Genomic DNA, 14,346 nt, shown 5'->3' with positions numbered 1-14,346 from the left:
CAGCAAAAGAAACAATCATTAGAGTGAACCGGCAACCAACAGAATGGAAAAACATTTTTGCAATCTACCTATCTGACAAAGGGCTAATATCCAGAATCTACAAAGAACTAAAACAGATTTACAAGAAAAAAACAACCTCATCAAAAAGTGGGTGAAGGATATGAACAAATACTTTTCAAAAGAAAACACATAAGAGGACAATAAACATATGAAAAAATGCTCATCATCACTGGTCATTAGAGAAATGCAAATCAAGCAAATCAAAACCACACTGAGATACTATTTCACACCAGTTAGAATGGCAATCATTAAAAAACTGGAGACAACAGATGCTGGAGAGGATGTGAAGAAATAGGGATGCTTTTACACGGTTGGTGGGAGTGTAATTTAGTTCAACCATCGTGGAAGACAGTGTGGTGATTCCTCAAGGACCTAAAAATAGAAATTCCATTTGACCCAGCAATCCCATTACTGGCTATATATCCAAAAGATTATAAATCATTCTATTATAAAGACACATGCAAACATATGTTCACTGCGGCACTGTTTACAATAGCAAAGACCTGGAACCAACCCAAATGCCCATCAATGATAGACTGGACAAGGAAAATGTGGCACATATACACCATGGAATACTATGCAGCCATAAAAAACGATGAGTTCATGTCCTTTGTAGTGACATGGATGAATCTGGAAACCATCATTCTCAGCAAACTGACACACGAACAGAAAATCAAACACCGCATGTTCTCACTCATAGGTGGGTGTTGATCAATGAGAACACATGGACATAGGGAGGGGAGCATCACATACTGGGGTATGTTGGGGGCAATTAGGGGAGGGACAGCGGTGGGTAGGGAGGTTGGGGAGGAATAACATGGGGAGAAATGCCAGATATAGGTGACGGGGGGATACAGGCAGCAAACCACCTTGCCATGTATGTACCTATGCAAGAATCCTGCATGTTCTGCACATGTACCCCAGAACCTAAAGTGCAATATATATACACACACATATATATAAAGAGGAGTCATCACTACTGACGCCATGGATACAAAAAGGATAATATAGGAATATTATTAACAACTCTGCCCATAAATTTGGTAATTTAGAAGAAATGAACCAATTACTCGAATGATACAAACTGCCAAAAGTGATACAAGGAAAAACAGATAACCCAAAATCCCTACATCTATTTTAAAAATTAAATAAATAATAATTTTCCATAAAAATAAATCACCAGATCCAGATGGATCCAATGGTGAATTTTACCAAACATTTAAGGAAAAAATAATACCAATTCTCTATAATCTCTTCCAGAAAAAAGAAGCAGAGGGAACACTTCTAATTTATACTGTAAGACCAGCATTACCCTAATATCAAAACCAGATAAAGACACTGCAAGAAAGGAAAGTTACAGACCAATATTGCCCATGAACACAGATGTAAAAAGGCTCAAGAAAATGGTGCCAAATTGAATCCAACAATGTATAAAAATAATTATACATCATGACCAATATGATTTATCCAGGTATGCAAGGCTGAGCTTAAGAGAGAACTGAATGACATTTCAACATTTGAAAATCAATAAAATTTTCAACATTTGAAAATTAATCAATGTAATCTACCACATCAATAAACTAAAGAAGACATATATAATCACATAAATTGATGCAAATAAAAACAATATGCATTCATGAAAAAAACTCTTAGCAAACTATGAGAGAAACTTCTTCAATTCAATAAAGAATAGCTACAAAATACCTACAATTAACAGTATACTTAATGATAAGAAACTGCCTTCCCTCAAAGATTGGGATCAAGGAAAAGGATATCTTCTCTCATCACTCCTACTCAAGATAATATGGAAAGCCCTAACTAGTGTAATAAGACAAGAAAAGAAAATGAGAGAAAAAGAATAAGTAAAATGGTCTTTATTTGCAATTACATGATTCTCTATGTAGAAAATCTCCAAAAATTGACCCCAAAAATGTCCTGAGTATAGTAAGGTTGCAGGAAATAAGGTCAGTACACAAAAGTCACTGGCATTTGAATGAACAACTGGAAGTTGGACTTTAAAATACCATTTACAAGAGCACCTTAAAAAAAATGATACTGGCCAGGTGTAGTAGTGCACACTTGTAATCCTGGCACTTTGGGAAGCCAAGGCAGGTGGATTCCTTGAGCCTAGGGGTTTAAGGCGAGCCTGGGCAACATAGAGAAACCTCATCTCTGCAAATACAAAAAAATTAGCCAGGCGTGGCAGTGCACACCTGTAGTCCTGGCTACCTGGGAGGCAGAAGTGGGAGGATCACTTGAGCCCAGGAGGTCAAACCTGCAGTGAGCAGAGATCATACCAGTGCACTCCAGCCTGGGCAACAGAGTGAAAAAAAAAAAAGAAAGAAAGAAATACATAGGTTATATATCTAACAACATATACACAGCATCTATATGGGCTATAAAACACTGACTTTTAAAAAAAAAAAGAAAAACTAAATAAAATGGGCATATTCCATGTTCATGGATAGGAAGACTGAATATTAAGATATAGGCTGAGTGTGGTGGCTCACAGCTCTTAATCCCAGCACTTTGGGAGGTCAAGGTGAGTGGATTACTTGAGGTCAGGAGTTTGAGACCAGCCTGGCCAACAGGGTAAAACCCCGTCTCCACTAAAAATACTAAAATTAGCTGGGCATGGTAGTGTATGCCTGTAATCCCAGTTACTCAGGAGGCTGAGGCAAGAGAATCACTTGAACCTGGGAGGCAGAAGCTGCAGTGAACTGAGATCGTACCACTGCACTCTAGCCTGGGTGACAGAGCTACATTCCATCTCAAAAAACAAACAAACAAACAAAAAACCAAAGACATGAATTCTTCCCAACCTGATCTCTAGATTCTTATACAATCCCAACTAAAATCCTAGCAAGCTATTTTGTAGGTCTCAAGAAACGGATTCTAAAGTTTATATGAAAAGACAAAACTCTAGAATAGCTAACATTAATACTAAAGAACAACAAAGTGGGAGGACTCACACTACCTAATTTTAAGATATACAGGAAGGCTCTAGTAATCAGAGCAATTTGTTATTGGCAAAAGAACAGACACATAGATCACTAAAACAGAATAGACCCCAGAAACGGCCAGGCACAGTGGCTCATTCCTGTAATCCCAGCATTTGGGAGGCAGAGGCAGGCAGATCACTTGAGCCCAGGAGTTCAAGACCAGCCAGGGCAACATGGAGAAACTCTGTCTCCACAAAACATAAAAAAATAAGCTGGGTGTGGTGGCATGCACCTGTAGTACCAGCTACTTGGGAGGCTGAGATGGGAGAATCACCTGAAACCAGGGAGGTTGAGGCTATAGTGAGCCATGATTGTGCCACTGCACTGTAGCCTGGGCAACAGAGTGAGACCTTATGCCAAAAAAAAAAAAAAGACCCCAAAAATAAACCCACACAAATGTAGTCAACTTATCTTTGACAAAGGAGCAAAGGCAATTCAATGGAGAACGGCCAATCTTTTCAATAATTCGTGCTGAAAAAACTGGACATCCCTATGAAAAATATGAAACTAGAAACAGACATTATACCTTATATAAAAACATATTCAAACTGGGTAACAGACCTAAACTAAACATGCAAATTTGTAAAATTTCTTGAAGAAAACACTGGAGAAAATCTACATGACCTTGGGTTTGGTGAGGAATTTTAAAATACAACACCAGTACCATGATCCATGAAAGAAAAAAATTGGTGAATTGGATCTTATTAAAATGTGAAATTTCGACTCTGCAAAAGTTAAGAGAATAAGAAGACAAGCCATAGACTGGAATATTTGCAAAGCACATATCTGATAAAAGACTTGTATCTAAAAATCTATAAAGAACTCTTAAAACTATACGAGACAATAATCCAAGGCCAGGCATCGTGGCTCACACCTATAATCCCAGCACTTTAAGAAGCTGCAGTGGAAGGTTCATTTGAGGCCAGGAGTTCAAGATCAGCCTGGGAAACATAGAGAAATTTCATCTCTAAGAAAAAAATTGAAAATTAGTTGGGTGTGGTGGCACACACCTATAGTCCTAGCTACTTGAGAGGCTGAGCTGGGAGGAGAGCTTGAGCCCAGGAGTTCAAGGTTACAGTCAGGTATGATTGTGCACTCCAGCCTGGGCAAGAGAATCAGACCCTGTCAAAAAAAAAAAAAAAAAATGAGAGGAGGGGAGGGGAGAGAAGGGGAGGAAGGAAAGAAGAAAGGAAAGGAAAGGAGAGAAAAGGCAAAAAGTGAAAGGGAAGAAAAACAAGAAAAAAAATACAATTTTAAAATTGGCAAAAGTGCCAAATGGACATCCACCAAAAAAGATATAAGGATGAAAAATAAGAATATGAAAAATGATTAACATCATTTGTCTTTAGAGAACTGTACATTAAAACAATGAGATTCCACTTCATACCTACTAGAATGTCACTGTGAGGATGTCAAACAAGAGATAAATCTTATTGCTAGTGGGAATGCAAAATGGTGTGGCCGCTTTGGAAGAATATTTGGTGGTCTCTTACAAAACATAATATTATGATATAATCCAGCAATTGTGCTACTAGGTATTTACCCATCTGATTCGAAAATTTACGTCCACACAATAACTTAGATGTGAATGCATATAAACAGCTTTATTTATAACTGCCAAAAACTGGAAGCAATCAAGATGTCCTTCATTAGGTATATGGATAAACTAACCATCATACGTCTATCCAATGGAATATAATTCAGTGATATAAAGAAATGAGCTATCAAGTCACAAAAAGTCATGAGTAAATTTTAATTTATGTTGCTAAAAGAAAGAATCTACATACTATATGATTCTAATTATGTAACATTCTAGAAAAGGTAAAACTACAGAGACAATAAAACACCAATGATTGCCAGTGGTTTAAAGTGGGGGAGAGATGAATATGTGAAGCACATATTTTTAGGGTAGTAATGGCGACTGTAAGATAATCACATGCTAATACCCATAAAACTTCACAGCATAAAGAATAAACCTCAATATGCAAATTTTCAAAAAATTATTTAGGAGACTGGGGAATTATAGATTGGAAAGCAGAATGTGACAGAGTCTAACTGTATTCCAAATGCATGAAACAACCCCATCACAGGGGACGGTAGAACAATATACTGACCTTTGGAAATGAGTGGAATATGTAAGACTAAAGAAAGGAAAGACAGGCAGTCTACCCTAGTTGATAAAGTTGCTTTCCATGGTGGTATAGGTTAACAATTCTGAAATCACTATACCTGTATACTGAAATTGAACAATTAAGTAAATGAATAGCTGATGGTGGAAGCCAAGTTTCTCACTGTTGAAGGAGGAGGTACGGCTAAACAGGGGCGGAAACTAAAATAATCTATATGGTAATAGTTGAAGACATCAATATAAACTCATGTTTAGCTTAATATGGATATCGATAGTTACACATAAAAATATTTACAGATATGTGTAATACAGGTTAGTATAAACACATATACTAACAAATCTCCTTGTTTTTGTCAGCTCAGAGGGCCTAGAAGAAATAAAATCCCAGGGACAACAAACATACTTAGCACCCAGATCTTGGTTTCTAATAAAATTCTCCGACAAAAGGAACCAAGCTCCCTGGTGAAATGGCTGCTTCTAAAACTAGGGCAGGAAATAAACAAGATGAGCACAGAGTGTCTTGTAATGCCAGAAAGTAAAAGTTCACGTGCACACATACAACAATGGGAGTATGTCAAAGAGATACAAGAGCCAAGTGAAAGAGCTCCCAATGGCCAAAGCTGGGACAAAATAAAAGAGTAGTACTGAAGTATAATCCAACAAATTAAAAAAAAAAAAAAACTATGTGTTCATACTGACATAAGTAAATGATTGAATAAATGAATGGGGAAAAGACAAATCTCTCATGCAAAAAAAAAAAAAAAAAAATCCAAACAATTTATGTAGTTTTTTGCTCTCAAGGAAGTAGAACTCCCCATTCCTTAGGTGTGCAGTGCACAGTGACTTTCTACTTAAGAGTACAGAACAGGAGAAAAAAAAGAAAACACTAACTTCCAAGTGAAGAAACCTGACAAATATTACAAGTCAAGTGATCAAGGTTAACATTAAAAGTGGCAAGTCACACTGACAGTATGCATCGATGAAAACTGTGCTTTATCTCTGTTGTCTTTCTCCCCAAAACACATTACCACACTATCATCATGAGAAAAACAAGAGACAAATCCCAACTGACACTCTACAAAACAACTGACCAGTAATCCTCAGAACTTTCAAGAGTATCAAAGACAAGGAATGTCTGAGAAACTATCACAATCAAGAGATGTCTAAGGAAACAGGACTACTCAATGTAATGTACTATCCTGGATGGGATCCTGAAACAGAAAAAGCATATTAGGGGAAAAATTAGGAAATGTGAATAAAGTATAGCCTTTAGTTAATAATGTTATCAATACTGGTTCACTAGTTATAACAAATATACCATATTAATCTAAGATGTTAATAATAAACTGGGTGTGGAGTATATAGGAACTCTCCATACTGTCTGTAATAATTCTGTAAATCTAAAACTTCCAAAATAAAACGTTTATTTTTATAAATGCAATCAAAGTGTTAGAAATAAAGCTGAGAAAATATCCTAGAAAACAGAAAAAAAAAGGGGGGATGGACAACAAGAGAGAAAATATTAGAAATTAGAGAATCAATCTAATGAGGTTTAATATTCAAATAAAAGAAGTCCAGAAAGAAGGAACGGAAGGAAAGAAGAAATTGTCAAATAAAACACCACAGATACGGTCTCCAAATGGAAAGGGCTGATTTGGGGCCCAACACATGAATGAAAAACTCTTACCAACCAACATCATTGTGAAATTTCAGAATACCTGAATGGTTCAAGGGAAGATCACCCCATTTTATACTACAGTCTGCATCCCCCACCTCTCCTTTCCCCAACGTGCCTGAACTTCCCACCCCATCTTGCTCTCCTTTTTTCTCTTTTCTAAAGCAGTTATTTACAACCTCCCAATATTTTGTATAATTTGTTCATTACATTTTGTATAATTTGTTCATTCCTCCCTCACTGAATTTAAGCTCCATAAGAACATGGATCTCTTATTTTTGTTCACCTATATATTCAAAAGGTCTTAGGCAGTGCCTGGCTCATAAAATGTGCTCAATACATACTTGCTGAATAAATATAAAAGATTCCAAAGAGATAGAACAGGTCACAATCAAAGGATTAGTTATCATAAATGTGAGGGTTAAATAAAAAATGTTTGGACATGCAAGAACCCAAAATATTTGCATCTCATTCAGTCTTTCTCAGGAAACTACTGAAAGATCTACTCTGCCAATATAAGGGAGACACCAAGAAAAAGGAAAACCTGAAATCCAGTAAAGAGGCTACCCACACAGAAGAGACAAATGCAATTCACAAATGACTATAAAAGGGCAGTCCAGGAAAAAAGTTGTGCAACAGGCCTAAAGAGCAACCCATCAAGATGCAGGCAGGATGACCAGCATATTATAGGAAAGATGTTGCAAAACGAACATTATCAGATGTATTTGAATCTACTAAATGGAGACTGACTATCTAGTTCAAGAGGTTAATACATCAAATAAAGAATACAAAAGACACATTAAAAAGATATAAAACATATATTTATAAAGAAACATGAAAGGTAAGGTACATGTACAAAATAATTAAAATAATTATTAACTAGGAAAAACAAAAATTATACAAGAAAGGAAATAACCTCACACTTACCCGGGTCAGCTACATACAATATTTACGTAGTTAAAATGATGCAAACACCAAGTAATTAAAAGTTAACATATAACTAATTTGAGAATATAGAGGGGAGAGGAGTTGTAGTGAAAAGCAGTGTTTAAAGGTAGGAGTTGGTGCAAAAAACCTAAATTCCCATCTTCTGTAATAGGAAATTAGTAAACACTATCTAAAATTGCATTAGGATGGGAGTGGGGAAGGAATATCGCTGTATATCTAAACATGTTTTTAAAAACTGCAAGTGAAAAAGAATTTAAGTCATTGACTCTGGAGCAGCCTTTCTCAATTAAGGTTCAGCGAGAGAATTAATCTTTATTGCCCTAACACTTCTATTTTATGTAATAAACTAGTTCTCTCCTATGCATCGATCATATTAGCTATGTACCATACTTGGGAGAATTAAGAAAATAGGTGCTCAAATCATTTTTCTTGTTCAATGATTTAGAAAGAAAGCACTGATTGAGATAGACTACTTCTGGAGAGTGGGATTCAGGGGTGAGAAGGACTGGGCCAGAAGATTGTTGTTTTTCTTTACTTTTCTTTTTTGAGACAGGGTCTTACTCTGTTGCCCAGGTTGAACTGCAGTGGCACGATATCAACTCATCATAGCCTCGATGTGCTGGCCTCAAGCGATCCTCCCACCTCAGCCTTCCAAGTAAAAGGAAAAACAGGTGTGTGCCACCATGACCCAACTAATTTTGTTTATTTTTTGTGGAGACAAAGTCTCACTATGCTGCCCAAACTGGTCTCGAACTCCTGGGCTGATGTGATCCTCCTGCCTCAGCCTCCCAAAGTGCTGGGATTACAGGCGTGAGCCACTGCATCCAGCCAGTTTTTCATTATAATCCATGAAGTATTAACTAACTCTTTATGTACAGGTATCCCTTTAATAAATATAAACATTCAATTTAAAATAAACATAATAATAAAAAGTAGTAGTAAAAGAACTCTGAATATAGGATGTATTTAACAAAGCACAGAAACTGAAAGGTCTAGAAATAGTTTTTTATTAGCAACAGTCAGAGAAATTTTTTAAAAATAAATTATGGAATTCATTAAATAACATCTATTTACAGAACATTCTTATCTATATAGCAATGCTCTACTAAGCATTATGTTATTTGAGGTGCCAAGAAAGATATAAAAAAGATAATATAACAATTTGTAAAAGGTATAACAATTTAATATGGTATACTTAAATGTTTTAGCATGAAATCTTATTAAGCTGCATACATTTCCCTTTCAATCAAGATATACTTTGTGCCAACAATCTACCATATTCAGTAGAAGACATAAAAAATATATAAGATATACTCCCTTTTTAATTTATTTTCTCTTTTATTTATTTATTTATTTATTTTTTAAAGACGGGGTTTCACCATGTTGGTCAGGCTGGTCTCGAACTTCTGACCTCAGGTAATCCGCCCGCCTCGGCCTCCCAAAGTGCTGGGATTACAGGCGTGAGCCACCGAGCCCGGCAGTACTCCCTTTTTAAATAGGTTTATTTATATGTACATGTGACTTATTTTAGGTAGTATTTTTATTCACTTGGCTATTCATATACTTTTAGATTTAAGAAAAAAATTTTCATAATATTTCCAATAAAATGGTTTTTAAAATTCTCTTCATGATTAAAAAAAATTGGCAGTAACATGGAAGATTAATCAGAAAAACAACAAAACCAATAGTAAGGAAACACTTAAAATGGTTAAGGTAAGAGGTGAAGGCCTGAGCTGAGGCAGTGCAGTGGAGAAATAAAGGAAACAGATATAAAGGTGGCTAAAATGAGCCAGGCATGGGATGCCCCGCTGTGGTCCCAGCTACTCCAGAGCCTGAGGTGGGAGGATCAGCTTGAGCCCAGGAATTTGAGACCAGCCTGGACAATACAGTGAGATCCTGTCTCAAATAAAAATAATAAAATGAAATAAAAGTGGCAAAAGAATGAGAACTTCTGGAGACTGAAAGCAAGGGAGAAAGCTGGATTCGTGCCAGGTTCCCACCATGAGTGTCTGGGGTAGATGGTGGTGCGACTGACCATGACAGGCAATACAAAGAGGAGAAGGATTAAGGGAAAACACGAGTGCACGTTTGGACTGTTTTAAGTACCTTGAGAACATCCTGGGAGAAATATCCAAAAGGCAGCTGAATATAAGAATCTGGAATGCAGGAGAGGAGTCTGAGATAAAGATTTGGGAATTGGCAACACACAGCTCTTAATGGATGAGATTACCTAGGAAGAGAATATATTTAGAAGAGGACAAGAGCCTGCCATCAGATAACTAAAGATCACAATTCATGTTCCTAAAACCACCCAGGATAAACTTTGCCCAGTTACATGTACTGCTGTAGAAATATATCCAACATATAATGTTAAATGAAAGAAAATCAAATCACAAAACTATGCATAGTGCAAACCTATTTTTACAAATAAGTTGTAAAAAAAATAACAAAGGCACAGTAAAAAAAAAAATTAAGGAACAAACATTAATGATTTTAGTAATACTGTAAATCTAGGAATGGGATTATGCAAGCATTTCAGAGCTACATGACATGTCTCATACTATTTTACTTTTTTAAAATAAGCATGTACTCTTGTAAACAGAAAAAACACAATTTTGTTCTTTTTCTTAAAAAAAAATATAGAACATGTCCTTACAATATATTTAAGAAGATAAAAATGTGTTAGAAAAAAACTTGGATACTGAACTATAAATGGGCAAATAATATCAGCAGACAAATATTAAGATTACAAAAAATATTCAGTGCACTATCAAAGTAATGAGAATAAAAACATATACCATTTATTGCCTACTAAATTGAAACAATTTTTTAAAATAATAAAAGTACTCAATGTCGGTACGGGTGTGATTTTTTTTTTTAAAGCATGTCAGACACTGCTGACAAGAAATAAACTGGTACTATCTCCCAGGAAAACAATGTGACAATATGTACCAATAGCCTCAAATATTCCTAATAATTGATCTAACAATTATCTTTTGAGAAATTTTAGAAAAGAATCCATGTGTTACAGCTGTTTTATAATGCATCTAGCAGTTGTCTGGTTGTTGTTTTCTGTTCTTTTGTTTTTTTGTTTTTTTTGTTTTTTTGAGACAGAGTCTCACTCTGTCCCCCAGGCTGGAGTGCTCCACCTCCTGGGTTCAAATGATTCTTCTGCCCCCTGAGTAGCTGGGATTATAGGCGTGCACCACCACACCTGGCTAATTTTTCTATTTTTAGTAGAGACAGGGTTTCACCATGTTGTCCAGGCTGGTCTCAAACCCCTGACCTCCACTGTTCCGCCCACCTTGGCCTCCCAAAGTGCTGGGATTACAGGCATGAGCCACCCCACCCAGGCAGTTGTCTGGCTTTAACTGGACTCCCCCCAGGCCCCCAAAGAGAAAATAATTCAAAACAACTAAAAACATGCAAAGATATTTTACCAAATCATTAGTTGAAACAATGTGAACATCAATATTAGTGCACAAGAGAAAATTAAACAGGCATCAAACTTTGTGCTTGTGTTTAACAAACTTAAAAAAAAAAAGCAAAACTCTATGACCTAGCAATTCTACTTACAGAAAAATACTAGCACCGGTACACCAGAAAACATCACAAAGAACTTTCACTGTTGCAACGTTTGTTTGTAATAGTGCAAAATTTTAAACAATCGAACAGCCCATCAGTCTAAGAATGGTTAAATCAGCTTTCTCAAACTGTGGTCTCAGGATCCCTGGATGTCCCCGGGAGCCTTTCAGCAGGCTTGTAAGATCTTTTCCCTTTTCCTACTACATATCTGTGCAAGGTTGGGTTTTCTTCATATGCTTCAACCTTAACCAGATAGCACAACAGACTGAACAGAAGCAAATATGAAAATCCAGCTGTCTTCTATAAAGCCAGACATTAAAGTGATTTGTAAAAATTTAAAACAATGCCACACTCCTAAGTCTTCTTTTAGAAAATAGTTATTTTTCACTCAAAAAGTATTTAATATACGAGTCTTTTATTTTTAAATAAATAAATAAAACATTTCAGTTTTCTGAGTTTTAATTTCCAAAATAGTAAATACACTGCATTAGGAACCAAAAACTCTATTGGTTCTCAATATTTTTATTTATTTATTTTGTGTGTGTGTGTATGACTGAGTCTCGCTCTGTCGCCCAGGCTGGAGTGCAGTGGCGCAATCTCAGCTCACTGCAACCTCCGCCTCCTGGATTCAAGCGATTCTTCTAACTACAGGCGCACGCCACCATGCCCAGGTAATTTTTGTATTTTTAGTAGAGACGGGATTTCACCATATTGGCCAAGCTGGTCTCAACCTCCTGACCTCGTGATCCACTGCCTCGGCCTCCCAAAGTGCTAGGATTACAAGCATGAGCCACCACGCCCGGCCGGTCCTTAATAATTTTTTAGTGTAATTATCCCCATAATTTTTTAGTGAATAATTTTTTAGTGAAACGTTAAAGGAACTGTGGCACTATCCTATCATGTAACATTATGATTGGGGATAATTAATGGGAATTTGGCTTTAACTGTTTCAAAAGATAATTTGCTCATGTATAATCAAGACGTCATTTCTACGAAGCTTTTTTAAAACATGGGGAAATGCTTATAATATCATTTAAATCAAGGAAAGCAGACAATCCAACGATATAAAATCTCATCTCAATTAAGAAAATGCACAGGGGAAAAATGACTCAAAGGAAAAAGTCAAAATATTAGAAGTGACATTACCATCACATGGTGCAATTATGACTGATCATTTTTCCTTATTCTTTATTGTTTTTTTCAATTTTTCCCACTAAGCATGCAGTTTAATATCCAGGGGAGAAAAGGAGGAAGAAATTAGGCGAAAAATTATCTATAGTTCTACTGGATCAAACCATTAAACTCCTGCCAACTCAAGAAACGACAAGCTCAAGTGAATAAACGGAGGAATTTGATTGAATCAACATTAAGTGCCTTTTTTTTTAATTGAAAAGATTAACTTATTATCAAATGCATGCACTGGTTTCCATACAAGTCAAACAAGAAAGAACATCCTTAGTCTGGAACATAATATTTGCAATTAGGGTAGTGCAAATTAGTTGAGTTAAAAACAAGGTCCTCTTTTTGGAGTTTCTCAAAAGTACCAAAGGAAAGGCAGCGGGAAAGACGTCTACTGCATCCTTTTGGTCTCTAACGAAGAGAAAAGCAAGGGTGCGGGAATGGGCAGTGCGAGGGCACCGGCAGCGAAGCGACTCCTCTGCGGGCACCGAGCCTCTGCCACTCCTGAAGAACCACAGTCCCCTCCGCAGTCGCGGCCCCTCCCCAGGCGGGACGGCGAAGCCAGGGCGCTTCTCCCTCCACCCGCCGGGGTTTCTCCTCCAGGAGCGCCGGCCACTCGGGCGGCCCGGGAGGGTGGAACCAGGCAAACAGCCGCCGTGATTGCCCTCCCGGTCCAGTGCGGTCTGGCCCTTCAGGCTCCAGGAGAGGACAGATAATTGGAGGGCCAGGGTTCCCCCGGGGATTCGGAAAAGGAATCTGTCGGGGCCCAGGCTCTGCCCCCAGAGGAAGAGGAGGGCCAGACCCAGCACCCAGGTCGGCAGGTCCAGCGGCCACCCCGCCCCCTCTTTGCGAACAGCAGGGCTGAGGGAAGGCCTAGACGACCGGTCGCGGGGGGCTCTTACCTCCCCACACCCCTTAGGAGCTTTTTGCGCACTCGACGCGACGTCGAGCTGAGGCGTGAAGAGCGACCCCGGCCGGGAGTCCCGGGAGGGCCAGACGCCGGCTCTGGGTTTCTTTCCCCGCCCCACTGGCCCCGCAGAGAGCGCAGGCGCAGAGGAGGCTTCCCTTCGGCTCACACGCCCCCTCCCTCGGCGTCCGCGGCCTTCTCCCGGCCCAGGGCGCCTGCGCACAACGATGCAGGTTCCGAACCGGGGCGCTTGGCTTCTTACCGGAAGTGTCTGAGTGGGTTCTGAGGTGACGAGGACCCCTGAAGATTCGTCGGTTTCCCACTCGACGCCGGGATCGGGAGGCCACTCGCGTCAGTATCTGACTTCCTTTACCCTTTGCTGACCTAGAGGCGGCTTCCCCGGCCCTGAGCCGGCGCGGCGTTCCGGTCTCTACTGGACAGATCCGCCTGCTCTCCGCGCTGCTGGCCCCTCGGAAAACCTAACTTTCTGTTTACTTCAAACTGGTTTTACTACCCGCTGCCCCCACTCCTCCCCCTCTTCCCCTTCCTCCGCCCGGCAGCAACAGAAATGCTCCCAGCCCAACCCTGAGCGCCCTCCAGCTGACTGGACATTCCCAGAGACCTTTTCCTTCCCTTTGCTGCGTTAGTTCTGCATTTTTTTTTTTTTTTTTTTTTAGCGGCCACTGGAACAGTTGTTTCAGTTGTTTCCCTGTCTAAAAGCAAAAGCTGACTTATCTGATGGAGAAATAAAATGTCACTCACTTGATGTATTTTTATGCTTGTTGAACTTTGCTATTTTTTACCACAAGATTCCTATAAATTTAAATGAGAGACCGGGCGCGGTGGCTCGCGCCTGTAATCT

At 38.5% G+C, this 14,346-nt stretch overlaps 1 protein-coding gene across 6 annotated transcripts in view; it reads right to left on the bottom strand.

Moving 5' to 3' along the window:
* ZFYVE16 (zinc finger FYVE-type containing 16) overlaps nucleotides 1-13,985 on the bottom strand; it is a 56,252-nt gene extending 42,267 nt beyond the window's left edge. For 3 of the 6 annotated variants that reach the window (XM_012472166.3, XM_012472167.3, XM_012472170.3), the window contains exons 1-2: nucleotides 13,747-13,985; nucleotides 9,920-10,043 (exon numbers count right to left, since the gene is read on the bottom strand). The gene's annotated coding sequence lies outside the window, so the exon portion shown is untranslated. Of the gene's footprint in view, nucleotides 1-9,919; nucleotides 10,044-13,479; nucleotides 13,593-13,746 lie in introns of those variants that run through there. The other 3 variants (XM_012472165.3, XM_012472169.3, XM_012472168.3) reach the window with 3 other exon arrangements.
* Between the last annotated feature and the right edge of the window lie 361 nt (nucleotides 13,986-14,346).

Source organism: Aotus nancymaae, unplaced genomic scaffold (assembly GCF_030222135.1).
Source record: "Aotus nancymaae isolate 86718 unplaced genomic scaffold, 86718_ANA_hifiasm-v0.15.2.pri h1tg000014l, whole genome shotgun sequence".
NCBI lineage: Eukaryota > Metazoa > Chordata > Mammalia > Primates > Aotidae > Aotus > Aotus nancymaae.
The sequence above is the reverse complement of the archived record's forward strand: the minus strand, read 5'-3'. Positions and strand labels throughout refer to the sequence as shown.